Source organism: Cololabis saira, unplaced genomic scaffold (assembly GCF_033807715.1).
Source record: "Cololabis saira isolate AMF1-May2022 unplaced genomic scaffold, fColSai1.1 scf035, whole genome shotgun sequence".
NCBI classification, from domain to species: domain Eukaryota; kingdom Metazoa; phylum Chordata; class Actinopteri; order Beloniformes; family Belonidae; genus Cololabis; species Cololabis saira.
The window spans coordinates 98,848-123,604 of NW_026906199.1; the positions used below are offsets into that span (position 1 = coordinate 98,848).

At 52.2% G+C, this 24,757-nt stretch overlaps 15 non-coding genes across 15 annotated transcripts; all 15 read right to left on the reverse strand.

Annotated features, from left to right (window-relative positions):
- Positions 1 to 1,158: 1,158 nt before the first annotated feature.
- On the reverse strand, positions 1,159 to 1,231 carry trnav-aac (transfer RNA valine (anticodon AAC)). Its single transcript has one exon. It is a non-coding gene; the product is annotated as a tRNA-Val (tRNA).
- A 256-nt stretch (positions 1,232 to 1,487) lies between these two features.
- Positions 1,488 to 1,569, reverse strand: trnas-aga (transfer RNA serine (anticodon AGA)). The gene has a single exon. It is a non-coding gene; the product is annotated as a tRNA-Ser (tRNA).
- Positions 1,570 to 3,785: 2,216 nt separating this feature from the next.
- On the reverse strand, positions 3,786 to 3,858 carry trnav-aac (transfer RNA valine (anticodon AAC)). Its single transcript has one exon. It is a non-coding gene; the product is annotated as a tRNA-Val (tRNA).
- Positions 3,859 to 4,114: 256 nt separating this feature from the next.
- Positions 4,115 to 4,196, reverse strand: trnas-aga (transfer RNA serine (anticodon AGA)). Its single transcript has one exon. It is a non-coding gene; the product is annotated as a tRNA-Ser (tRNA).
- A 2,234-nt stretch (positions 4,197 to 6,430) lies between these two features.
- trnav-aac (transfer RNA valine (anticodon AAC)) lies at positions 6,431 to 6,503 on the reverse strand. The gene has a single exon. It is a non-coding gene; the product is annotated as a tRNA-Val (tRNA).
- A 256-nt stretch (positions 6,504 to 6,759) lies between these two features.
- On the reverse strand, positions 6,760 to 6,841 carry trnas-aga (transfer RNA serine (anticodon AGA)). The gene has a single exon. It is a non-coding gene; the product is annotated as a tRNA-Ser (tRNA).
- Positions 6,842 to 9,404: 2,563 nt separating this feature from the next.
- Positions 9,405 to 9,486, reverse strand: trnas-aga (transfer RNA serine (anticodon AGA)). Its single transcript has one exon. It is a non-coding gene; the product is annotated as a tRNA-Ser (tRNA).
- Positions 9,487 to 11,744: 2,258 nt separating this feature from the next.
- trnav-aac (transfer RNA valine (anticodon AAC)) lies at positions 11,745 to 11,817 on the reverse strand. Its single transcript has one exon. It is a non-coding gene; the product is annotated as a tRNA-Val (tRNA).
- A 2,646-nt stretch (positions 11,818 to 14,463) lies between these two features.
- Positions 14,464 to 14,536, reverse strand: trnav-aac (transfer RNA valine (anticodon AAC)). Its single transcript has one exon. It is a non-coding gene; the product is annotated as a tRNA-Val (tRNA).
- Positions 14,537 to 14,792: 256 nt separating this feature from the next.
- On the reverse strand, positions 14,793 to 14,874 carry trnas-aga (transfer RNA serine (anticodon AGA)). The gene has a single exon. It is a non-coding gene; the product is annotated as a tRNA-Ser (tRNA).
- A 2,276-nt stretch (positions 14,875 to 17,150) lies between these two features.
- Positions 17,151 to 17,223, reverse strand: trnav-aac (transfer RNA valine (anticodon AAC)). Its single transcript has one exon. It is a non-coding gene; the product is annotated as a tRNA-Val (tRNA).
- A 256-nt stretch (positions 17,224 to 17,479) lies between these two features.
- trnas-aga (transfer RNA serine (anticodon AGA)) lies at positions 17,480 to 17,561 on the reverse strand. The gene has a single exon. It is a non-coding gene; the product is annotated as a tRNA-Ser (tRNA).
- A 2,248-nt stretch (positions 17,562 to 19,809) lies between these two features.
- On the reverse strand, positions 19,810 to 19,882 carry trnav-aac (transfer RNA valine (anticodon AAC)). Its single transcript has one exon. It is a non-coding gene; the product is annotated as a tRNA-Val (tRNA).
- A 256-nt stretch (positions 19,883 to 20,138) lies between these two features.
- Positions 20,139 to 20,220, reverse strand: trnas-aga (transfer RNA serine (anticodon AGA)). Its single transcript has one exon. It is a non-coding gene; the product is annotated as a tRNA-Ser (tRNA).
- A 3,002-nt stretch (positions 20,221 to 23,222) lies between these two features.
- trnav-aac (transfer RNA valine (anticodon AAC)) lies at positions 23,223 to 23,295 on the reverse strand. The gene has a single exon. It is a non-coding gene; the product is annotated as a tRNA-Val (tRNA).
- Between the last annotated feature and the right edge of the window lie 1,462 nt (positions 23,296 to 24,757).

Genomic DNA, 24,757 nt, shown 5'->3' on the forward strand with positions numbered 1-24,757 from the left:
TGGTGGTGGAAGCTCCTGAGGTGTGGTGGTGATGCTGCTGGGGTCTGGTGGGGCAGCTAGAGGGGTCTGGTGGTGGAAGCTCCTGGGGTCTGGTGATGGAAGCTCCTGGGGTGTGGTGGTGGAATCTCCTGGGTTCTGGTGGTGATGCTGCTGGGGTCTGGTGCTGATGCTGCTGGGGTCTGGTGGTGGAAGCTCCTGGGGTCTGGTGGTGGAAGCTCCTGAGGTCTGGTGGTGGAAGCTCCTGGGGTCTGGTGGTGGAAGCTCCTGGGGTCTGGTGGTGGAAGCTCCTGGGGTCTGGTGGTGGAAGCTCCTGGGGTCTGGTGCTGATGCTGCTGGGGTCTGGTGGTGGAGCTAGTGGGGTCTGGTGTTGGAAGCTCCTGGGGTCTGGTGGTGGAGCTAGTAGGGTCTGGTGGTGGATGGGGTCTGGTGGTGATGCTGCTGGGGTCTGGTGGTGGAGCTAGTGGGGTCTTGTGGTGGATGGGGTCTGGTGGTAATGCTGCTGGGGTCTTGTGGTGGAGCTAGTAGGGTCTGGTGGTGGATGGGGTCTGGTGGTAATGCTGCTGGGGTCTGGTGGTGGAGCTAGTAGGGTCTGGTGGTGGATGGGGTCTGGTGGTAATGCTGCTGGGGTCTGGTGGTGGAGCTAGTGGGGTCTGGTGGTGATGCTGCTGGGGTCTGGTGGAAGCTCCTGGGGTCTGGTGGTGGAAGCTCCTGAGGTCTGGTGGTGGAAGCTCCTGGGGTCTGGTGGTGGAAGCTCCTGGGGTCTGGTGTTAATGCTGCTGGGGTATGGTGGTGGAGCTAGTGGGGTCTGGTGTTGGAAGCTCCTGGGGTCTGGTGGTGGAGCTAGTGGGGTCTGGTGTTAATGCTGCTGGGGTTTGGTGGTGGAGCTAGTGACTTACATGTTTTGAAAAAGGCGGGCATGACGAAAAGATCCTGTAAAAAATCTCTGTAATATGTTTCTTTTTTTCCTGTAAAGTTGGACATTTGAAAGATTAGGTAAATGGGGAATGACTGGCCTTTAATCAGTTGTGGAACTGCAACGAAATTCATTTCTGCATAAGACCCAATGCGAGAAAGAGATGGTCGACCTTCCTGTGCCGAGCACCAAGAAGAGGATTAGAGGGGTTTTCCAAGTCCAAATAATATTATTGCAGTAATACATGTTTCCGCCCAGTTTCGAACAGGGGACCTTTCGCGTGTTAGGCGAACGTGATAACCACTACACTACGAAAACTTGCATGCTTTGAAAATGGCGGGCGTAGCGAAAAAAAAATCCTATCTTCAAATCATTCATGTTAGAAATAAATGTGTGATTTCATATAAGTTGTCCTGGTGCGGTAAAATTAAAAATCATCCATCGGTATTACCATGCTGGGTAGAAAATACAAAATGTACCACAAGGGAAGCCAACTGATTACTTTTGAAAGACAGTACTGGATATGATTAATAACTGCAAATTAGGCAGTCGTCTTGCACATTCAAACATTACTCGTTGTTGGCAGGATTCGAACCTGCGCGGGGAATCCCCAATGGATTTCTAGTCCATCGCCTTAACCACTCGGCCACAACAACCTGTCAGCTGTGTGTATGTGTGTGTGTGTGTGTGTGTGTGTGTGAATCTTCAGAAATAGACAATTTAGAGTCTTTATTTTAAAATGGTTGGTTTTACTTTAAAATGGTTGGTTTTACTTTATTAGGTTGAGACATATTTTCATCCTCATTTTGATTAAATGCATTTTCATCAACAGTCAGTGCAGTACGTTCATAGATCATACATCCACTTTCTTGTTTCCAAATAGCTCTGGATAGATTTCAGTTAATCTCTCACATCTCATGTATGAGAGGATCTCTTAAGTAGCAGAGGATGGTTTCGATCCATCGACCTCTGGGTTATGGGCCCAGCACGCTTCCGCTGCGCCACTCTGCTGTATAACCAGGATGTGACTCCACCACACAGTGGGGGGGAGGGGGGGAGGGGACTTAAAAGCGGGTCCCCTGGTTCGGACGGTGAGCCGGGTCTCTGGGTGGCTCCAGGTGAGCCGGGTTGTTGAGGTCGTTGAGTTGTTGTTGGGGTCTGGTGGTGGAAGCTCCTGAGGTGTGGTGGTGATGCTGCTGGGGTCTGGTGGTGCAGCTAGTGGGGTCTGGTGGTGGAAGCTCCTGGGGTCTGGTGATGGAAGCTCCTGGGGTCAGGTGATGGAAGCACCTTGGGTCTGGTGATGGAAATTCCTGGGGTCTTGTGGTGGAAGCTCCTGGGGTCTGGTGGTGATGCTGCTGTCGTCTGGTGGTGGAGCTAGTGGTGTCTGGTGGTGGAAGCTCCTGAGGTGTGGTGGTGATGCTGCTGTCGTCTGGTGGTGGAGCTAGTGGTGTCTGGTGGTGGAAGCTCCTGGGGTCAAAGTCCAGAGTGCTAACCATTACACCATGGAACCCTGTTCAGCTTTTATTGTGTTTTTATTGTGGTCCTGAAACCAGAACATGAGTAAAAAACAATATGCGCTTGAGCATCTGACAGAGTGCTGTCCATGGTGCTAGGAGCGTCTGGGTGTTTATGGTACCAGGGCCCTGGTCCTCCAGGCCCAAGGGCTGGCTCTTTCACTCCAGTGGCCGGTCGGTGGGGGGCTTAAAAGCGGGTCCCCGGGTTCGGCCGGTGAGCCGGGTCTTTGGGTGGCTCCAGGTGAGCCGGGTTTTTGAGGTTGTTGAGTTGTTGTTAGGGTTTGGTGGTGGAAGCTCCTGAGGTGTGGTGGTGATGCTGCTGGGGTCTGGTGGTGCAGCTAGAGGGGTCTGGTGGTGGAAGCTCCTGGGGTCTGGTGATGGAAGCTCCTGGGGTGTGGTGGTGGAAGCTCCTGGGTTCTGGTGGTGATGCTGCTGGGGTCTGGTGCTGATGCTGCTGGGGTCTGGTGGTGGAAGCTCCTGGGGTCTGGTGGTGGAAGCTCCTGAGGTCTGGTGGTGGAAGCTCCTGGGGTCTGGTGGTGGAAGCTCCTGGGGTCTGGTGGTGGAAGCTCCTGGGGTCTGGTGGTGGAAGCTCCTGGGGTCTGGTGGTGGAAGCTCCTGGGGTCTGGTGTTGGAAGCTCCTGGGGTCTGGTGGTGGAGCTAGTAGGGTCTGGTGGTGGATGGGGTCTGGTGGTGATGCTGCTGGGGTCTGGTGGTGGAGCTAGTGGGGTCTTGTGGTGGATGGGGTCTGGTGGTAATGCTGCTGGGGTCTGGTGGTGGAGCTAGTAGGGTCTGGTGGTGGATGGGGTCTGGTGGTAATGCTGCTGGGGTCTGGTGGTGGAGCTAGTGGGGTCTGGTGGTGATGCTGCTGGGGTCTGGTGGAAGCTCCTGGGGTCTGGTGGTGGAAGCTCCTGAGGTCTGGTGGTGGAAGCTCCTGGGGTCTGGTGGTGGAAGCTCCTGGGGTCTGGTGGTGATGCTGCTGGGGTATGGTGGTGGAGCTAGTGGGGTCTGGTGTTGGAAGCTCCTGGGGTCTGGTGGTGGAGCTAGTGGGGTCTGGTGTTAATGCTGCTGGGGTTTGGTGGTGGAGCTAGTGACTTACATGTTTTGAAAAAGGCGGGCATGACGAAAAGATCCTGTAAAAAATCTCTGTAATATGTTTCTTTTTTTCCTGTAAAGTTGGACATTTGAAAGATTAGGTAAATGAGGAATGACTGGCTTTTAATCAGTTGTGGAACTGCAACGAAATTCATTTCTGCATAAGACCCAATGCGAGAAAGAGATGGTCGACCTTCCTGTGCCGAGCACCAAGAAGAGGATTAGAGGGGTTTTCCAAGTCCAAATAATATTATTGCAGTAATACATGTTTCCGCCCAGTTTCGAACAGGGGACCTTTCGCGTGTTAGGCGAACGTGATAACCACTACACTACGAAAACTTGCATGCTTTGAAAATGGCGGGCGTAACGAAAAAAAAATCCTATCTTCAAATCATTTATGTTAGAAATAAATGTGTGATTTCATATAAGTTGTCCTGGTGCGGTAAAATTAAAAATCATCCATCGGTATTACCATGCTGGGTAGAAAATACAAAATGTACCACAAGGGAAGCCAACTGATTACTTTTGAAAGACAGTACTGGATATGATTAATAACTGCAAATTAGGCAGTCGTCTTGCACATTCAAATATTACTCGTTGTTGGCAGGATTCGAACCTGCGCGGGGAATCCCCAATGGATTTCTAGTCCATCGCCTTAACCACTCGGCCACAACAACCTGTCAGCTGTGTGTATGTGTGTGTGTGTGTGTGTGAATCTTCAGAAATAGACAATTTAGAGTCTTTATTTTAAAATGGTTGGTTTTACTTTATTTTAAAATGGTTGGTTTTACTTTATTAGGTTGAGACATATTTTCATCCTCATTTTGATTAAATGCATTTTCATCAACAGTCAGTGCAGTATGTTCATAGATCATACATCCACTTTCTTGTTTCCAAATAGCTCTGGATAGATTTCAGTTAATCTCTCACATCTCATGTATGAGAGGATCTCTTAAGTAGCAGAGGATGGTTTCGATCCATCGACCTCTGGGTTATGGGCCCAGCACGCTTCCGCTGCGCCACTCTGCTGTATAACCAGGATGTGACTCCGCCACACAGTGGGGGGGAGGGGGGGAGGGGACTTAAAAGCGGGTCCCCTGGTTCGGACGGTGAGCCGGGTCTCTGGGTGGCTCCAGGTGAGCCGGGTTGTTGAGGTCGTTGAGTTGTTGTTGGGGTCTGGTGGTGGAAGCTCCTGAGGTGTGGTGGTGATGCTGCTGGGGTCTGGTGGTGCAGCTAGTGGGGTCTGGTGGTGGAAGCTCCTGGGGTCTGGTGATGGAAGCTCCTGGGGTCAGGTGATGGAAGCACCTTGGGTCTGGTGATGGAAATTCCTGGGGTCTTGTGGTGGAAGCTCCTGGGGTCTGGTGGTGATGCTGCTGTCGTCTGGTGGTGGAGCTAGTGGTGTCTGGTGGTGGAAGCTCCTGAGGTGTGGTGGTGATGCTGCTGTCGTCTGGTGGTGGAGCTAGTGGTGTCTGGTGGTGGAAGCTCCTGGGGTCAAAGTCCAGAGTGCTAACCATTACACCATGGAACCCTGTTCAGCTTTTATTGTGTTTTTATTGTGGTCCTGAAACCAGAACATGAGTAAAAAACAATATGCGCTTGAGCATCTGACAGAGTGCTGTCCATGGTGCTAGGAGCGTCTGGGTGTTTATGGTACCAGGGCCCTGGTCCTCCAGGCCCAAGGGCTGGCTCTTTCACTCCAGTGGCCGGTCGGTGGGGGGCTTAAAAGCGGGTCCCCGGGTTCGGCCGGTGAGCCGGGTCTTTGGGTGGCTCCAGGTGAGCCGGGTTTTTGAGGTTGTTGAGTTGTTGTTAGGGTTTGGTGGTGGAAGCTCCTGAGGTGTGGTGGTGATGCTGCTGGGGTCTGGTGGTGCAGCTAGAGGGGTCTGGTGGTGGAAGCTCCTCGGGTCTGGTGATGGAAGCTCCTGGGGTGTGGTGGTGGAAGCTCCTGGGTTCTGGTGGTGATGCTGCTGGGGTCTGGTGCTGATGCTGCTGGGGTCTGGTGGTGGAAGCTCCTGGGGTCTGGTGGTGGAAGCTCCTGAGGTCTGGTGGTGGAAGCTCCTGGGGTCTGGTGGTGGAAGCTCCTGGGGTCTGGTGGTGGAAGCTCATGGGGTCTGGTGGTGGAAGCTCCTGGGGTCTGGTTCTGATGCTGCTGGGGTCCGGTGGTGGAGCTAGTTGGGTCTGGTGTTGGAAGCTCCTGGGGTCTGGTGGTGGAGCTAGTAGGGTCTGGTGGTGGATGGGGTCTGGTGGTGATGCTGCTGGGGTCTGGTGGTGGAGCTAGTGGGGTCTTGTGGTGGATGGGGTCTGGTGGTAATGCTGCTGGGGTCTGGTGGTGGAGCTAGTAGGGTCTGGTGGTGGATGGGGTCTGGTGGTAATGCTGCTGGGGTCTGGTGGTGGAGCTAGTGGGGTCTGGTGGTGATGCTGCTGGGGTCTGGTGGAAGCTCCTGGGGTCTGGTGGTGGAAGCTCCTGAGGTCTGGTGGTGGAAGCTCCTGGGGTCTGGTGGTGGAAGCTCCTGGGGTCTGGTGGTGATGCTGCTGGGGTATGGTGGTGGAGCTAGTGGGGTCTGGTGTTGGAAGCTCCTGGGGTCTGGTGGTGGAGCTAGTGGGGTCTGGTGTTAATGCTGCTGGGGTTTGGTGGTGGAGCTAGTGACTTACATGTTTTGAAAAAGGCGGGCATGACGAAAAGATCCTGTAAAAAATCTCTGTAATATGTTTCTTTTTTTCCTGTAAAGTTGGACATTTGAAAGATTAGGTAAATGAGGAATGACTGGCTTTTAATCAGTTGTGGAACTGCAACGAAATTCATTTCTGCATAAGACCCAATGCGAGAAAGAGATGGTCGACCTTCCTGTGCCGAGCACCAAGAAGAGGATTAGAGGGGTTTTCCAAGTCCAAATAATATTATTGCAGTAATACATGTTTCCGCCCAGTTTCGAACAGGGGACCTTTCGCGTGTTAGGCGAACGTGATAACCACTACACTACGAAAACTTGCATGCTTTGAAAATGGCGGGCGTAACGAAAAAAAAATCCTATCTTCAAATCATTCATGTTAGAAATAAATGTGTGATTTCATATAAGTTGTCCTGGTGCGGTAAAATTAAAAATCATCCATCGGTATTACCATGCTGGGTAGAAAATACAAAATGTACCACAAGGGAAGCCAACTGATTACTTTTGAAAGACAGTACTGGATATGATTAATAACTGCAAATTAGGCAGTCGTCTTGCACATTCAAACATTACTCGTTGTTGGCAGGATTCGAACCTGCGCGGGGAATCCCCAATGGATTTCTAGTCCATCGCCTTAACCACTCGGCCACAACAACCTGTCAGCTGTGTGTATGTGTGTGTGTGTGTGTGTGAATCTTCAGAAATAGACAATTTAGAGTCTTTATTTTAAAATGGTTGGTTTTACTTTATTTTAAAATGGTTGGTTTTACTTTATTAGGTTGAGACATATTTTCATCCTCATTTTGATTAAATGCATTTTCATCAACAGTCAGTGCAGTATGTTCATAGATCATACATCCACTTTCTTGTTTCCAAATAGCTCTGGATAGATTTCAGTTAATCTCTCACATCTCATGTATGAGAGGATCTCTTAAGTAGCAGAGGATGGTTTCGATCCATCGACCTCTGGGTTATGGGCCCAGCACGCTTCCGCTGCGCCACTCTGCTGTATAACCAGGATGTGACTCCGCCACACAGTGGGGGGGAGGGGGGGAGGGGACTTAAAAGCGGGTCCCCTGGTTCGGACGGTGAGCCGGGTCTCTGGGTGGCTCCAGGTGAGCCGGGTTGTTGAGGTCGTTGAGTTGTTGTTGGGGTCTGGTGGTGGAAGCTCCTGAGGTGTGGTGGTGATGCTGCTGGGGTCTGGTGGTGCAGCTAGTGGGGTCTGGTGGTGGAAGCTCCTGGGGTCTGGTGATGGAAGCTCCTGGGGTCAGGTGATGGAAGCACCTTGGGTCTGGTGATGGAAATTCCTGGGGTCTTGTGGTGGAAGCTCCTGGGGTCTGGTGGTGATGCTGCTGTCGTCTGGTGGTGGAGCTAGTGGTGTCTGGTGGTGGAAGCTCCTGAGGTGTGGTGGGGATGCTGCTGTCGTCTGGTGGTGGAGCTAGTGGTGTCTGGTGGTGGAAGCTCCTGGGGTCAAAGTCCAGAGTGCTAACCATTACACCATGGAACCCTGTTCAGCTTTTATTGTGTTTTTATTGTGGTCCTGAAACCAGAACATGAGTAAAAAACAATATGCGCTTGAGCATCTGACAGAGTGCTGTCCATGGTGCTAGGAGCGTCTGGGTGTTTATGGTACCAGGGCCCTGGTCCTCCAGGCCCAAGGGCTGGCTCTTTCACTCCAGTGGCCGGTCGGTGGGGGGCTTAAAAGCGGGTCCCCGGGTTCGGCCGGTGAGCCGGGTCTTTGGGTGGCTCCAGGTGAGCCGGGTTTTTGAGGTTATTGAGTTGTTGTTAGGGTTTGGTGGTGGAAGCTCCTGAGGTGTGGTGGTGATGCTGCTGGGGTCTGGTGGTGCAGCTAGAGGGGTCTGGTGGTGGAAGCTCCTCGGGTCTGGTGATGGAAGCTCCTGGGGTGTGGTGGTGGAAGCTCCTGGGTTCTGGTGGTGATGCTGCTGGGGTCTGGTGCTGATGCTGCTGGGGTCTGGTGGTGGAAGCTCCTGGGGTCTGGTGGTGGAAGCTCCTGAGGTCTGGTGGTGGAAGCTCCTGGGGTCTGGTGGTGGAAGCTCCTGGGGTCTGGTGGTGGAAGCTCATGGGGTCTGGTGGTGGAAGCTCCTGGGGTCTGGTTCTGATGCTGCTGGGGTCCGGTGGTGGAGCTAGTTGGGTCTGGTGTTGGAAGCTCCTGGGGTCTGGTGGTGGAGCTAGTAGGGTCTGGTGGTGGATGGGGTCTGGTGGTGATGCTGCTGGGGTCTGGTGGTGGAGCTAGTGGGGTCTTGTGGTGGATGGGGTCTGGTGGTAATGCTGCTGGGGTCTGGTGGTGGAGCTAGTAGGGTCTGGTGGTGGATGGGGTCTGGTGGTAATGCTGCTGGGGTCTGGTGGTGGAGCTAGTGGGGTCTGGTGGTGATGCTGCTGGGGTCTGGTGGAAGCTCCTGGGGTCTGGTGGTGGAAGCTCCTGAGGTCTGGTGGTGGAAGCTCCTGGGGTCTGGTGGTGGAAGCTCCTGGGGTCTGGTGGTGATGCTGCTGGGGTATGGTGGTGGAGCTAGTGGGGTCTGGTGTTGGAAGCTCCTGGGGTCTGGTGGTGGAGCTAGTGGGGTCTGGTGTTAATGCTGCTGGGGTTTGGTGGTGGAGCTAGTGACTTACATGTTTTGAAAAAGGCGGGCATGACGAAAAGATCCTGTAAAAAATCTCTGTAATATGTTTCTTTTTTTCCTGTAAAGTTGGACATTTGAAAGATTAGGTAAATGAGGAATGACTGGCTTTTAATCAGTTGTGGAACTGCAACGAAATTCATTTCTGCATAAGACCCAATGCGAGAAAGAGATGGTCGACCTTCCTGTGCCGAGCACCAAGAAGAGGATTAGAGGGGTTTTCCAAGTCCAAATAATACTATTGCAGTAATACATGTTTCCGCCCAGTTTCGAACAGGGGACCTTTCGCGTGTTAGGCAAACTTCATAACCACTACACTACGAAAACTTGCATGCTTTGAAAATGGCGGGCGTAATGAAAAAAAAATCCTATCTTCAAATCATTCATGTTAGAAATAAATGTGTGATTTCATATAAGTTGTCCTGGTGCGGTAAAATTAAAAATCATCCATCAGTATTACCATGCTGGGTAGAAAATACAAAATGTACCACAAGGGAAGCCAACTGATTACTTTTGAAAGACAGTACTGGATATGATTAATAACTGCAAATTAGGCAGTCGTCTTGCACATTCAAACATTACTCGTTGTTGGCAGGATTCGAACCTGCGCGGGGAATCCCCAATGGATTTCTAGTCCATCGCCTTAACCACTCGGCCACAACAACCTGTCACCTGTGTGTATGTGTGTGTGTGTGTGTGTGTGTGAATCTTCAGAAATAGACAATTTAGAGTCTTTATTTTAAAATGGTTGGTTTTACTTTATTTTAAAATGGTTGGTTTTACTTTATTAGGTTGAGACATATTTTCATCCTCATTTTGATTAAATGCATTTTCATCAACAGCATTTTCATCAACATTCAGCATCAACAGCCAGTATGTTCATAGATCATACATCCACTTTCTTGTTTCCAAAAAGCTCTGGATAGATTTCAGTTAATCTCTCACATCTCATGTATGAGAGGATCTCTTAAGTAGCAGAGGATGGTTTCGATCCATCGACCTCTGGGTTATGGGCCCAGCACGCTTCCGCTGCGCCACTCTGCTGTATAACCAGGATGTGACTCCGCCACACAGTGGGGGGGAGGGGGGTAGGGGACTTAAATGCGGGTCCCCTGGTTCGGACGGTGAGCCGGGTCTCTGGGTGGCTCCAGGTGAGCCGGGTTGTTGAGGTTGTTGAGTTGTTGTTGGGGTCTGGTGGTGGAAGCTCCTGAGGTGTGGTGGTGATGCTGCTGGGGTCTGGTGGTGCAGCTAGTGGGGTCTGGTGGTGGAAGCTCCTGGGGTCTGGTGATGGAAGCTCCTGGGGTCAGGTGATGGAAGCTCCTTGGGTCTGGTGATGGAAATTCCTGGGGTCTGGTGGTGGAAGCTCCTGGGGTCTGGTGGTGATGCTGCTGGGGTCTGGTGGTGATGCTGCTGGGGTCTGGTGGTGGAGCTAGTGGTGTCTGGTGGTGGAAGCTCCTGAGGTGTGGTGGTGATGCTGCTGTCGTCTGGTGGTGGAGCTAGTGGTGTCTGGTGGTGGAAGCTCCTGGGGTCAAAGTCCAGAGTGCTAACCATTACACCATGGAACCCTGTTCAGCTTTTATTGTGTTTTTATTGTGGTCCTGAAACCAGAACATGAGTAAAAAACAATATGCGCTTGAGCATCTGACAGAGTGCTGTCCATGGTGCTAGGAGCGTCTGGGTGTTTATGGTACCAGGGCCCTGGTCCTCCAGGCCCAAGGGCTGGCTCTTTCACTCCAGTGGCCGGTCGGTGGGGGGCTTAAAAGCGGGTCCCCGGGTTCGGACGGTGAGCCGGGTCTTTGGGTGGCTCCAGGTGAGCCGGGTTTTTGAGGTTGTTGAGTTGTTGTTAGGGTTTGGTGGTGGAAGCTCCTGAGGTGTGGTGGTGATGCTGCTGGGGTCTGGTGGTGCAGCTAGAGGGGTCTGGTGGTGGAAGCTCCTGGGGTCTGGTGATGGAAGCTCCTGGGGTGTGGTGGTGGAAGCTCCTGGGTTCTGGTGGTGATGCTGCTGGGGTCTGGTGCTGATGCTGCTGGGGTCTGGTGGTGGAAGCTCCTGGGGTCTGGTGGTGGAAGCTCCTGAGGTCTGGTGGTGGAAGCTCCTGGGGTCTGGTGGTGGAAGCTCCTGGGGTCTGGTGCTGATGCTGCTGGGGTCCGGTGGTGGAGCTAGTGGGGTCTGGTGCTGATGCTGCTGGGGTCCGGTGGTGGAGCTAGTGGGGTCTGGTGTTGGAAGCTCCTGGGGTCTGGTGGTGGAGCTAGTAGGGTCTGGTGGTGGATGGGGTCTGGTGGTGATGCTGCTGGGGTCTGGTGGTGGAGCTAGTGGGGTCTTGTGGTGGATGGGGTCTGGTGGTAATGCTGCTGGGGTCTGGTGGTGGAGCTAGTAGGGTCTGGTGGTGGATGGGGTCTGGTGGTAATGCTGCTGGGGTCTGGTGGTGGAGCTAGTGGGGTCTGGTGGTGATGCTGCTGGGGTCTGGTGGAAGCTCCTGAGGTCTGGTGGTGGAAGCTCCTGGGGTCTGGTGGTGGAAGCTCCTGGGGTCTGGTGGTGATGCTGCTGGGGTATGGTGGTGGAGCTAGTGGGGTCTGGTGTTGGAAGCTCCTGGGGTCTGGTGGTGGAGCTAGTGGGGTCTGGTGTTAATGCTGCTGGGGTTTGGTGGTGGAGCTAGTGACTTACATGTTTTGAAAAAGGCGGGCATGACGAAAAGATCCTGTAAAAAATCTCTGTAATATGTTTCTTTTTTTCCTGTAAAGTTGGACATTTGAAAGATTAGGTAAATGAGGAATGACTGGCTTTTAATCAGTTGTGGAACTGCAACGAAATTCATTTCTGCATAAGACCCAATGCGAGAAAGAGATGGTCGACCTTCCTGTGCCGAGCACCAAGAAGAGGATTAGAGGGGTTTTCCAAGTCCAAATAATATTATTGCAGTAATACATGTTTCCGCCCAGTTTCGAACAGGGGACCTTTCGCGTGTTAGGCGAACGTGATAACCACTACACTACGGAAACTTGCATGCTTTGAAAATGGCGGGCGTAACGAAAAAAAAATCCTATCTTCAAATCATTCATGTTAGAAATAAATGTGTGATTTCATATAAGTTGTCCTGGTGCGGTAAAATTAAAAATCATCCATCGGTATTACCATGCTGGGTACAAAATACAAAATGTACCACAAGGGAAGCCAACTGATTACTTTTGAAAGACAGTACTGGATATGATTAATAACTGCAAATTAGGCAGTCGTCTTGCACATTCAAACATTACTCATTGTTGGCAGGATTCCAACCTGCGCGGGGAATCCCCAATGGATTTCTAGTCCATCGCCTTAACCACTCGGCCACAACAACCTGTCAGCTGTGTGTATGTGTGTGTGTGTGTGTGTGTGTGTGTGTGTGTGAATCTTCAGAAATAGACAATTTAGAGTCTTTATTTTAAAATGGTTGGTTTTACTTTATTTTAAAATGGTTGGTTTTACTTTATTAGGTTGAGACATATTTTCATCCTCATTTTGATTAAATGCATTTTCATCAACAGTCAGTGCAGTATGTTCATAGATCATACATCCACTTTCTTGTTTCCAAAAAGCTCTGGATAGATTTCAGTTAATCTCTCACATCTCATGTATGAGAGGATCTCTTAAGTAGCAGAGGATGGTTTCGATCCATCGACCTCTGGGTTATGGGCCCAGCACGCTTCCGCTGCGCCACTCTGCTGTATAACCAGGATGTGACTCCGCCACACAGTGGGGGGGAGGGGGGGAGGGGACTTAAAAGCGGGTCCCCTGGTTCGGACGGTGAGCCGGGTCTCTGGGTGGCTCCAGGTGAGCCGGGTTGTTGAGGTTGTTGAGTTGTTGTCAGGGTCTGGTGGTGGAAGCTCCTGAGGTGTGGTGGTGATGCTGCTGGGGTCTGATGGTGCAGCTAGTGGGGTCTGGTGGTGGAAGCTCCTGGGGTCTGGTGATGGAAGCTCCTGGGGTCAGGTGATGGAAGCTCCTTGGGTCTGGTGATGGAAATTCCTGGGGTCTGGTGGTGGAAGCTCCTGGGGTCTGGTGGTGATGCTGCTGGGGTCTGGTGGTGATGCTGCTGGGGTCTGGTGGTGGAGCTAGTGGTGTCTGGTGGTGGAAGCTCCTGAGGTGTGGTGGTGATGCTGCTGTCGTCTGGTGGTGGAGCTAGTGGTGTCTGGTGGTGGAAGCTCCTGGGGTCAAAGTCCAGAGTGCTAACCATTACACCATGGAACCCTGTTCAGCTTTTATTGTGTTTTTATTGTGGTCCTGAAACCAGAACATGAGTAAAAAACAATATGCACTTGAGCATCTGACAGAGTGCTGTCCATGGTGCTAGGAGCGTCTGGGTGTTTATGGTACCAGGGCCCTGGTCCTCCAGGCCCAAGGGCTGGCTCTTTCACTCCAGTGGCCGGTCGGTGGGGGGCTTAAAAGCGGGTCCCCGGTTTCGGACGGTGAGCCGGGTCTTTGGGTGGCTCCAGGTGAGCCGGGTTTTTGAGGTTGTTGAGTTGTTGTTAGGGTTTGGTGGTGGAAGCTCCTGAGGTGTGGTGGTGATGCTCCTGGGGTCTGGTGGTGCAGCTAGAGGGGTCTGGTGGTGGAAGCTCCTGGGGTCTGGTGATGGAAGCTCCTGGGGTGTGGTGGTGGAAGCTCCTGGGTTCTGGTGGTGATGCTGCTGGGGTCTGGTGCTGATGCTGCTGGGGTCTGGTGGTGGAAGCTCCTGGGGTCTGGTGGTGGAAGCTCCTGAGGTCTGGTGGTGGAAGCTCCTGGGGTCTGGTGGTGGAAGCTCCTGGGGTCTGGTGGTGGAAGCTCCTGGGGTCTGGTGCTGATGCTGCTGGGGTCTGGTGGTGGAGCTAGTGGGGTCTGGTGTTGGAAGCTCCTGGGGTCTGGTGGTGGAGCTAGTAGGGTCTGGTGGTGGATGGGGTCTGGTGGTGATGCTGCTGGGGTCTGGTGGTGGAGCTAGTGGGGTCTTGTGGTGGATGGGGTCTGGTGGTAATGCTGCTGGGGTCTGGTGGTGGAGCTAGTAGGGTCTGGTGGTGGATGGGGTCTGGTGGTAATGCTGCTGGGGTCTGGTGGTGGAGCTAGTAGGGTCTGGTGGTGGATGGGGTCTGGTGGTAATGCTGCTGGGGTCTGGTGGTGGAGCTAGTGGGGTCTGGTGGTGATGCTGCTGGGGTCTGGTGGAAGCTCCTGGGGTCTGGTGGTGGAAGCTCCTGAGGTCTGGTGGTGGAAGCTCCTGGGGTCTGGTGGTGGAAGCTCCTGGGGTCTGGTGTTAATGCTGCTGGGGTATGGTGGTGGAGCTAGTGGGGTCTGGTGTTGGAAGCTCCTGGGGTCTGGTGGTGGAGCTAGTGGGGTCTGGTGTTAATGCTGCTGGGGTTTGGTGGTGGAGCTAGTGACTTACATGTTTTGAAAAAGGCGGGCATGACGAAAAGATCCTGTAAAAAATCTCTGTAATATGTTTCTTTTTTTCCTGTAAAGTTGGACATTTGAAAGATTAGGTAAATGGGGAATGACTGGCTTTTAATCAGTTGTGGAACTGCAACGAAATTCATTTCTGCATAAGATCCAATGCGAGAAAGAGATGGTCGACCTTCCTGTGCCGAGCACCAAGAAGAGGATTAGAGGGGTTTTCCAAGTCCAAATAATATTATTGCAGTAATACATGTTTCCGCCCAGTTTCGAACAGGGGACCTTTCGCGTGTTAGGCGAACGTGATAACCACTACACTACGAAAACTTGCATGCTTTGAAAATGGCGGGCGTAGCGAAAAAAAAATCCTATCTTCAAATCATTCATGTTAGAAATAAATGTGTGATTTCATATAAGTTGTCCTGGTGCGGTAAAATTAAAAATCATCCATCGGTATTACCATGCTGGGTAGAAAATACAAAATGTACCACAAGGGAAGCCAACTGATTACTTTTGAAAGACAGTACTGGATATGATTAATAACTGCAAATTAGGCAGTCGTCTTGCACATTCAAACATTACTCGTTGTTGGCAGGATTCGAACCTGCGCGGGGAATCCCCAATGGATTTCTAGTCCATCGCCTTAACCACTCGGCCACAACAACCTGTCAGCTGTGTGTATGTGTGTGTGTGTGTGTGTGTGTGTGTGTGTGTGTGTGTGTGTGTGTGTGTGTGTGTGTGTGTGTGTGTGTGTGTGAATCTTCAGAAATAGACAATTTAGAGTCTTTATTTTAAAATGGTTGGTTTTACTTTAAAATGGTTGGTTTTACTTTATTAGGTTGAGACATATTTTCATCCTCATTTTGATTAAATGCATTTTCATCAACAGTCAGTTCATAGATCATACATCCACTTTCTTGTTTCCAAATAGCTCTGGATAGATTTCAGTTAATCTCTCACATCTCATGTATGAGAGGATCTCTTAAGTAGCAGAGGATGGTTTCGATCCATCGACCTCTGGGTTATGGGCCCAGCACGCTTCCGCTGCGCCACTCTGCTGTATAACCAGGATGTGACTCCGCCACACAGTGGGGGGGAGGGGGGGAGGGGACTTAAAAGCGGGTCCCCTGGTTCGGACGGTGAGCCGGGTCTCTGGGTGGCTCCAGGTGAGCCGGGTTGTTGAGGTCGTTGAGTTGTTGTTGGGGTCTGGTGGTGGAAGCTCCTGAGGTGTGGTGGTGATGCTGCTGGGGTCTGGTGGTGCAGCTAGTGGGGTCTGGTGGTGGAAGCTCCTGGGGTCTGGTGATGGAAGCTCCTGGGGTCAGGTGATGGAAGCACCTTGGGTCTGGTGATGGAAATTCCTGGGGTCTTGTGGTGGAAGCTCCTGGGGTCTGGTGGTGATGCTGCTGTCGTCTGGTGGTGGAGCTAGTGGTGTCTGGTGGTGGAAGCTCCTGAGGTGTGGTGGTGATGCTGCTGTCGTCTGGTGGTGGAGCTAGTGGTGTCTGGTGGTGGAAGCTCCTGGGGTCAAAGTCCAGAGTGCTAACCATTACACCATGGAACCCTGTTCAGCTTTTATTGTGTTTTTATTGTGGTCCTGAAACCAGAACATGAGTAAAAAACAATATGCGCTTGAGCATCTGACAGAGTGCTGTCCATGGTGCTAGGAGCGTCTGGGTGTTTATGGTACCAGGGCCCTGGTCCTCCAGGCCCAAGGGCTGGCTCTTTCACTCCAGTGGCCGGTCGGTGGGGGGCTTAAAAGCGGGTCCCCGGGTTCGGCCGGTGAGCCGGGTCTTTGGGTGGCTCCAGGTGAGCCGGGTTTTTGAGGTTGTTGAGTTGTTGTTAGGGTTTGGTGGTGGAAGCTCCTGAGGTGTGGTGGTGATGCTGCTGGGGTCTGGTGGTGCAGCTAGAGGGGTCTGGTGGTGGAAGCTCCTCGGGTCTGGTGATGGAAGCTCCTGGGGTGTGGTGGTGGAAGCTCCTGGGTTCTGGTGGTGATGCTGCTGGGGTCTGGTGCTGATGCTGCTGGGGTCTGGTGGTGGAAGCTCCTGGGGTCTGGTGGTGGAAGCTCCTGAGGTCTGGTGGTGGAAGCTCCTGGGGTCTGGTGGTGGAAGCTCCTGGGGTCTGGTGGTGGAAGCTCCTGGGGTCTGGTGGTGGAAGCTCCTGGGGTCTGGTTCTGATGCTGCTGGGGTCCGGTGGTGGAGCTAGTGGGGTCTGGTGTTGGAAGCTCCTGGGGTCTGGTGGTGGAGCTAGTAGGGTCTGGTGGTGGATGGGGTCTGGTGGTGATGCTGCTGGGGTCTGGTGGTGGAGCTAGTGGGGTCTTGTGGTGGATGGGGTCTGGTGGTAATGCTGCTGGGGTCTGGTGGTGGAGCTAGTAGGGTCTGGTGGTGGATGGGGTCTGGTGGTAATGCTGCTGGGGTCTGGTGGTGGAGCTAGTGGGGTCTGGTGGTGATGCTGCTGGGGTCTGGTGGAAGCTCCTGGGGTCTGGTGGTGGAAGCTCCTGAGGTCTGGTGGTGGAAGCGCCTGGGGTCTGGTGGTGGAAGCTCCTGGGGTCTGGTGGTGATGCTGCTGGGGTATGGTGGTGGAGCTAGTGGGGTCTGGTGTTGGAAGCTCCTGGGGTCTGGTGGTGGAGCTAGTGGGGTCTGGTGTTAATGCTGCTGGGGTTTGGTGGTGGAGCTAGTGACTTACATGTTTTGAAAAAGGCGGGCATGACGAAAAGATCCTGTAAAAAATCTCTGTAATATGTTTCTTTTTTTCCTGTAAAGTTGGACATTTGAAAGATTAGGTAAATGAGGAATGACTGGCTTTTAATCAGTTGTGGAACTGCAACGAAATTCATTTCTGCATAAGACCCAATGCGAGAAAGAGATGGTCGACCTTCCTGTGCCGAGCACCAAGAAGAGGATTAGAGGGGTTTTCCAAGTCCAAATAATATTATTGCAGTAATACATGTTTCCGCCCAGTTTCGAACAGGGGACCTTTCGCGTGTTAGGCGAACGTGATAACCACTACACTACGAAAACTTGCATGCTTTGAAAATGGCGGGCGTAACGAAAAAAAAATCCTATCTTCAAATCATTCATGTTAGAAATAAATGTGTGATTTCATATAAGTTGTCCTGGTGCGGTAAAATTAAAAATCATCCATCGGTATTACCATGCTGGGTAGAAAATACAAAATGTACCACAAGGGAAGCCAACTGATTACTTTTGAAAGACAGTACTGGATATGATTAATAACAGCAAATTAGGCAGTCGTCTTGCACATTCAAACATTACTCGTTGTTGGCAGGATTCGAACCTGCGCGGGGAATCCCCAATGGATTTCTAGTCCATCGCCTTAACCACTCGGCCACAACAACCTGTCACCTGTGTGTATGTGTGTGTGTGTGTGTGTGAATCTTCAGAAATAGACAATTTAGAGTCTTTATTTTAAAATGGTTGGTTTTACTTTATTTTAAAATGGTTGGTTTTACTTTATTAGGTTGAGACATATTTTCATCCTCATTTTGATTAAATGCATTTTCATCAACAGCCAGCATCAACAGCCAGTATGTTCATAGTTCATAGATCATACATCCACTTTCTTGTTTCCAAAAAGCTCTGGATAGATTTCAGTTAATCTCTCACATCTCATGTATGAGAGGATCTCTTAAGTAGCAGAGGATGGTTTCGATCCATCGACCTCTGGGTTATGGGCCCAGCACGCTTCCGCTGCGCCACTCTGCTGTATAACCAGGATGTGACTCCGCCACACAGTGGGGGGGAGGGGGGTAGGGGACTTAAAAGCGGGTCCCCTGGTTCGGACGGTGAGCCGGGTCTCTGGGTGGCTCCAGGTGAGCCGGGTTGTTGAGGTTGTTGAGTTGTTGTTGGGGTCTGGTGGTGGAAGCTCCTGAGGTGTGGTGGTGATGCTGCTGGGGTCTGGTGGTGCAGCTAGTGGGGTCTGGTGGTGGAAGCTCCTGGGGTCTGGTGATGGAAGCTCCTGGGGTCAGGTGATGGAAGCTCCTTGGGTCTGGTGATGGAAATTCCTGGGGTCTGGTGGTGGAAGCTCCTGGGGTCTGGTGGTGATGCTGCTGGGGTCTGGTGGTGATGCTGCTGGGGTCTGGTGGTGGAGCTAGTGGTGTCTGGTGGTGGAAGCTCCTGAGGTGTGGTGGTGATGCTGCTGTCGTCTGGTGGTGGAGCTAGTGGTGTCTGGTGGTGGAAGCTCCTGGGGTCAAAGTCCAGAGTGCTAACCATTACACCATGGAACCCTGTTCAGCTTTTATTGTGTTTTTATTGTGGTCCTGAAACCAGAACATGAGTAAAAAACAATATGCGCTTGAGCATCTGACAGAGTGCTGTCCATGGTGCTAGGAGCGTCTGGGTGTTTATGGTACCAGGGCCCTGGTCCTCCAGGCCCAAGGGCTGGCTCTTTCACTCCAGTGGCCGGTCGGTGGGGGGCTTAAAAGCGGGTCCCCGGGTTCGGACGGTGAGCCGGGTCTTTGGGTGGCTCCAGGTGAGCCGGGTTTTTGAGGTTGTTGAGTTGTTGTTAGGGTTTGGTGGTGGAAGCTCCTGAGGTGTGGTGGTGATGCTGCTGGGGTCTGGTGGTGCAGCTAGAGGGGTCTGGTGGTGGAAGCTCCTGGGGTCTGGTGATGGAAGCTCCTGGGGTGTGGTGGTGGAAGCTCCTGGGTTCTGGTGGTGATGCTGCTGGGGTCTGGTGCTGATGCTGCTGGGGTCTGGTGGTGGAAGCTCCTGGGGTCTGGTGGTGGAAGCTCCTGAGGTCTGGTGGTGGAAGCTCCTGGGGTCTGGTGGTGGAAGCTCCTGGGGTCTGGTGGTGGAAGCTCCTGGGGTCTGGTGCTGATGCTGCTGGGGTCCGGTGGTGGAGCTAGTGGGGTCTGGTGTTGGAAGCTCCTGGGGTCTGGTGGTGGAGCTAGTAGGGTCTGGTGGTGGATGGGGTCTGGTGGTGATGCTGCTGGGGTCTGGTGGTGGAGCTAGTGGGGTCTTGTGGTGGATGGGGTCTGGTGGTAATGCTGCTGGGGTCTGGTGGTGGAGCTAGTAGGGTCTGGTGGTGGATGGGGTCTGGTGGTAATGCTGCTGGGGTCTGGTGGTGGAGCTAGTGGGGTCTGGTGGTGATGCTGCTGGGGTCTGGTGGAAGCTCCTGGGGTCTGGTGGTGGAAGCTCCTGAGGTCTGGTGGTGGAAGCTCCTGGGGTCTGGTGGTGGAAGCTCCTGGGGTCTGGTGGTGATGCTGCTGGGGTATGGTGGTGGAGCTAGTGGGGTCTGGTGTTGGAAGCTCCTGGGGTCTGGTGGTGGAGCTAGTGGGGTCTGGTGTTAATGCTGCTGGGGTTTGGTGGTGGAGCTAGTGACTTACATGTTTTGAAATAGGCGGGCATGACGAAAAGATCCTGTAAAAAATCTCTGTAATATGTTTCTTTTTTTCCTGTAAAGTTGGACATTTGAAAGATTAGGTAAATGAGGAATGACTGGCTTTTAATCAGTTGTGGAACTGCAACGAAATTAATTTCTGCATAAGACCCAATGCGAGAAAGAGATGGTCGACCTTCCTGTGCCGAGCACCAAGAAGAGGATTAGAGGGGTTTTCCAAGTCCAAATAATATTATTGCAGTAATACATGTTTCCGCCCAGTTTCGAACAGGGGACCTTTCGCGTGTTAGGCGAACGTGATAACCACTACACTACGGAAACTTGCATGCTTTGAAAATGGCGGGCGTAACGAAAAAAAAATCCTATCTTCAAATCATTCATGTTAGAAATAAATGTGTGATTTCATATAAGTTGTCCTGGTGCGGTAAAATTAAAAATCATCCATCGGTATTACCATGCTGGGTAGAAAATACAAAATGTACCACAAGGCAAGCCAACTGATTACTTTTGAAAGACAGTACTGGATATGATTAATAACTGCAAATTAGGCAGTCGTCTTGCACATTCAAACATTACTCGTTGTTGGCAGGATTCGAACCTGCGCGGGGTATCCCCAATGGATTTCTAGTCCATCGCCTTAACCACTCGGCCACAACAACCTGTCAGCTGTGTGTATGTGTGTGTGTGTGTGTGTGTGTGTGTGTGTGTGTGTGAATCTTCAGAAATAGACAATTTAGAGTCTTTATTTTAAAATGGTTGGTTTTACTTTATTTTAAAATGGTTGGTTTTACTTTATTAGGTTGAGACATATTTTCATCCTCATTTTGATTAAATGCATTTTTATCAACAGTCAGTGCAGTATGTTCATAGATCATACATCCACTTTCTTGTTTCCAAAAAGCTCTGGATAGATTTCAGTTAATCTCTCACATCTCATGTATGAGAGGATCTCTTAAGTAGCAGAGGATGGTTTCGATCCATCGACCTCTGGGTTATGGGCCCAGCACGCTTCCGCTGCGCCACTCTGCTGTATAACCAGGATGTGACTCCGCCACACAGTGGGGGGGAGGGGGGTAGGGGACTTAAAAGCGGGTCCCCTGGTTCGGACGGTGAGCCGGGTCTCTGGGTGGCTCCAGGTGAGCCGGGTTGTTGAGGTTGTTGAGTTGTTTTTGGGGTCTGGTGGTGGAAGCTCCTGAGGTGGGGTGGTGATGCTGCTGGGGTCTGGTGGTGCAGCTAGTGGGGTCTGGTGGTGGAAGCTCCTGGGGTCTGGTGATGGAAGCTCCTGGGGTCAGGTGATGGAAGCTCCTTGGGTCTGGTGATGGAAATTCCTGGGGTCTGGTGGTGGAAGCTCCTGGGGTCTGGTGGTGATGCTGCTGGGGTCTGGTGGTGATGCTGCTGGGGTCTGGTGGTGGAGCTAGTGGTGTCTGGTGGTGGAAGCTCCTGAGGTGTGGTAGTGATGCTGCTGTCGTCTGGTGGTGGAGCTAGTGGTGTCTGGTGGTGGAAGCTCCTGGGGTCAAAGTCCAGAGTGCTAACCATTACACCATGGAACCCTGTTCAGCTTTTATTGTGTTTTTATTGTGGTCCTGAAACCAGAACATGAGTAAAAAACAATATGCGCTTGAGCATCTGACAGAGTGCTGTCCATGGTGCTAGGAGCGTCTGGGTGTTTATGGTACCAGGGCCCTGGTCCTCCAGGCCCAAGGGCTGGCTCTTTCACTCCAGTGGCCGGTCGGTGGGGGGCTTAAAAGCGGGTCCCCGGGTTCGGACGGTGAGCCGGGTCTTTGGGTGGCTCCAGGTGAGCCGGGTTTTTGAGGTTGTTGAGTTGTTGTTAGGGTTTGGTGGTGGAAGCTCCTGAGGTGTGGTGGTGATGCTGCTGGGGTCTGGTGGTGCAGCTAGAGGGGTCTGGTGGTGGAAGCTCCTGGGGTCTGGTGATGGAAGCTCCTGGGGTGTGGTGGTGGAAGCTCCTGGGTTCTGGTGGTGATGCTGCTGGGGTCTGGTGGTGCAGCTAGTGGGGTCTGGTGGTGGAAGCTCCTGGGGTCTCGTGATGGAAGCTCCTGGGGTCAGGTGATGGAAGCTCCTTGGGTCTGGTGATGGAAATTCCTGGGGTCTGGTGGTGGAAGCTCCTGGGGTCTGGTGGTGATGCTGCTGGGGTCTGGTGGTGATGCTGCTGGGGTCTGGTGGTGGAGCTAGTGGTGTCTGGTGGTGGAAGCTCCTGAGGTGTGGTGGTGATGCTGCTGTCGTCTGGTGGTGGAGCTAGTGGTGTCTGGTGGTGGAAGCTCCTGGGGTCAAAGTCCAGAGTGCTAACCATTACACCATGGAACCCTGTTCAGCTTTTATTGTGTTTTTATTGTGGTCCTGAAACCAGAACATGAGTAAAAAACAATATGCGCTTGAGCATCTGACAGAGTGCTGTCCATGGTGCTAGGAGCGTCTGGGTGTTTATGGTACCAGGGCCCTGGTCCTCCAGGCCCAAGGGCTGGCTCTTTCACTCCAGTGGCCGGTTGGTGGGGGGCTTAAAAGCGGGTCCCCGGGTTCGGACGGTGAGCCGGGTCTTTGGGTGGCTCCAGGTGAGCCGGGTTTTTGAGGTTGTTTAGTTGTTGTTAGGGTTTGGTGGTGGAAGCTCCTGAGGTGTGGTGGTGGAAGCTCCTGGGGTCTGGTGATGGAAGCTCCTGGGGTGTGGTGGTGGAAGCTCCTGGGTTCTGGTGGTGATGCTGCTGGGGTCTGGTGCTGATGCTGCTGGGGTCTGGTGGTGGAAGCTCCTGGGGTCTGGTGGTGGAAGCTCCTGAGGTCTGGTGGTGGAAGCTCCTGGGGTCTGGTGGTGGAAGCTCCTGGGGTCTGGTGGTGGAAGCTCCTGGGGTCTGGTGGTGGAAGCTCCTGGGGTCTGGTGCTGATGCTGCTGGGGTCCGGTGGTGGAGCTAGTGGGGTCTGGTGTTGGAAGCTCCTGGGGTCTGGTGGTGGAGCTAGTAGGGTCTGGTGGTGGATGGGGTCTGGTGGTGATGCTGCTGGGGTCTGGTGGTGGAGCTAGTGGGGTCTTGTGGTGGATGGGGTCTGGTGGTAATGCTGCTGGGGCCTGGTGGTGGAGCTAGTAGGGTCTGGTGGTGGATGGGGTCTGGTGGTAATGCTGCTTTGGTCTGGTGGTGGAGCTAGTGGGGTCTGGTGGTGATGCTGCTGGGGTCTGGTGGAAGCTCCTGGGGTCTGGTGGTGGAAGCTCCTGAGGTCTGGTGGTGGAAGCTCCTGGGGTCTGGTGGTGGAAGCTCCTGGGGTCTGGTGGTGATGCTGCTGGGGTATGGTGGTGGAGCTAGTGGGGTCTGGTGTTGGAAGCTCCTGGGGTCTGGTGGTGGAGCTAGTGGGGTCTGGTGTTAATGCTGCTGGGGTTTGGTGGTGGAGCTAGTGACTTACATGTTTTGAAAAAGGCGGGCATGACGAAAAGATCCTGTAAAAAATCTCTGTAATATGTTTCTTTTTTTCCTGTAAAGTTGGACATTTGAAAGATTAGGTAAATGAGGAATGACTGGCTTTTAATCAGTTGTGGAACTGCAACGAAATTCATTTCTGCATAAGACCCAATGCGAGAAAGAGATGGTCGACCTTCCTGTGCCGAGCACCAAGAAGAGGATTAGAGGGGTTTTCCAAGTCCAAATAATATTATTGCAGTAATACATGTTTCCGCCCAGTTTCGAACAGGGGACCTTTCGCGTGTTAGGCGAACGTGATAACCACTACACTACGGAAACTTGCATGCTTTGAAAATGGCGGGCGTAACGAAAAAAAAATCCTATCTTCAAATCATTCATGTTAGAAATAAATGTGTGATTTCATATAAGTTGTCCTGGTGCGGTAAAATTAAAAATCATCCATCGGTATTACCATGCTGGGTAGAAAATACAAAATGTACCACAAGGGAAGCCAACTGATTACTTTTGAAAGACAGTACTGGATATGATTAATAACTGCAAATTAGGCAGTCGTCTTGCACATTCAAACATTACTCGTTGTTGGCAGGATTCGAACCTGCGCGGGGAATCCCCAATGGATTTCTAGTCCATCGCCTTAACCACTCGGCCACAAAAACGTGTCAGCTGTGTGTATGTGTGTGTGTGTGTGTGTGTGTGTGTGTGTGTGTGTGTGTGTGTGTGTGTGTGTGTGTGTGTGTGTGTGTGTGTGTGTGTGTGTGTGTGTGTGTGTGTGTGTGTGTGTGTGTGTGTGTGTGTGTGTGTGTGAATCTTCAGAAATAGACAATTTAGAGTCTTTATTTTAAAATGGTTGGTTTTACTTTATTTTAAAATGGTTGGTTTTACTTTATTAGGTTGAGACATATTTTCATCCTCATTTTGATTAAATGCATTTTCATCAACAGTCAGTGCAGTATGTTCATAGATCATACATCCACTTTCTTGTTTCCAAAAAGCTCTGGATAGATTTCAGTTAATCTCTCACATCTCATGTATGAGAGGATCTCTTAAGTAGCAGAGGATGGTTTCGATCCATCGACCTCTGGGTTATGGGCCCAGCACGCTTCCGCTGCGCCACTCTGCTGTATAACCAGGATGTGACTCCGCCACACAGTGGGGGGGAGGGGGGTAGGGACTTAAAAGCGGGTCCCCTGGTTCGGACGGTGAGCCGGGTCTCTGGGTGGCTCCAGGTGAGCCGGGTTGTTGAGGTTGTTGAGGTTGTTGAGTTGTTGTTGGGGTCTGGTGGTGGAAGCTCCTGAGGTGTGGTGGTGATGCTGCTGGGGTCTGGTGGTGCAGCTAGTGGGGTCTGGTGGTGGAAGCTCCTGGGGTCTGGTGATGGAAGCTCCTGGGGTCAGGTGATGGAAGCTCCTTGGGTCTGGTGATGGAAATTCCTGGGGTCTGGTGGTGGAAGCTCCTGGGGTCTGGTGGTGATGCTGCTGGGGTCTGGTGGTGATGCTGCTGGGGTCTGGTGGTGGAGCTAGTGGTGTCTGGTGGTGGAAGCTCCTGAGGTGTGGTAGTGATGCTGCTGTCGTCTGGTGGTGGAGCTAGTGGTGTCTGGTGGTGGAAGCTCCTGGGGTCAAAGTCCAGAGTGCTAACCATTACACCATGGAACCCTGTTCAGCTTTTATTGTGTTTTTATTGTGGTCCTGAAACCAGAACATGAGTAAAAAACAATATGCGCTTGAGCATCTGACAGAGTGCTGTCCATGGTGCTAGGAGTGTCTGGGTGTTTATGGTACCAGGG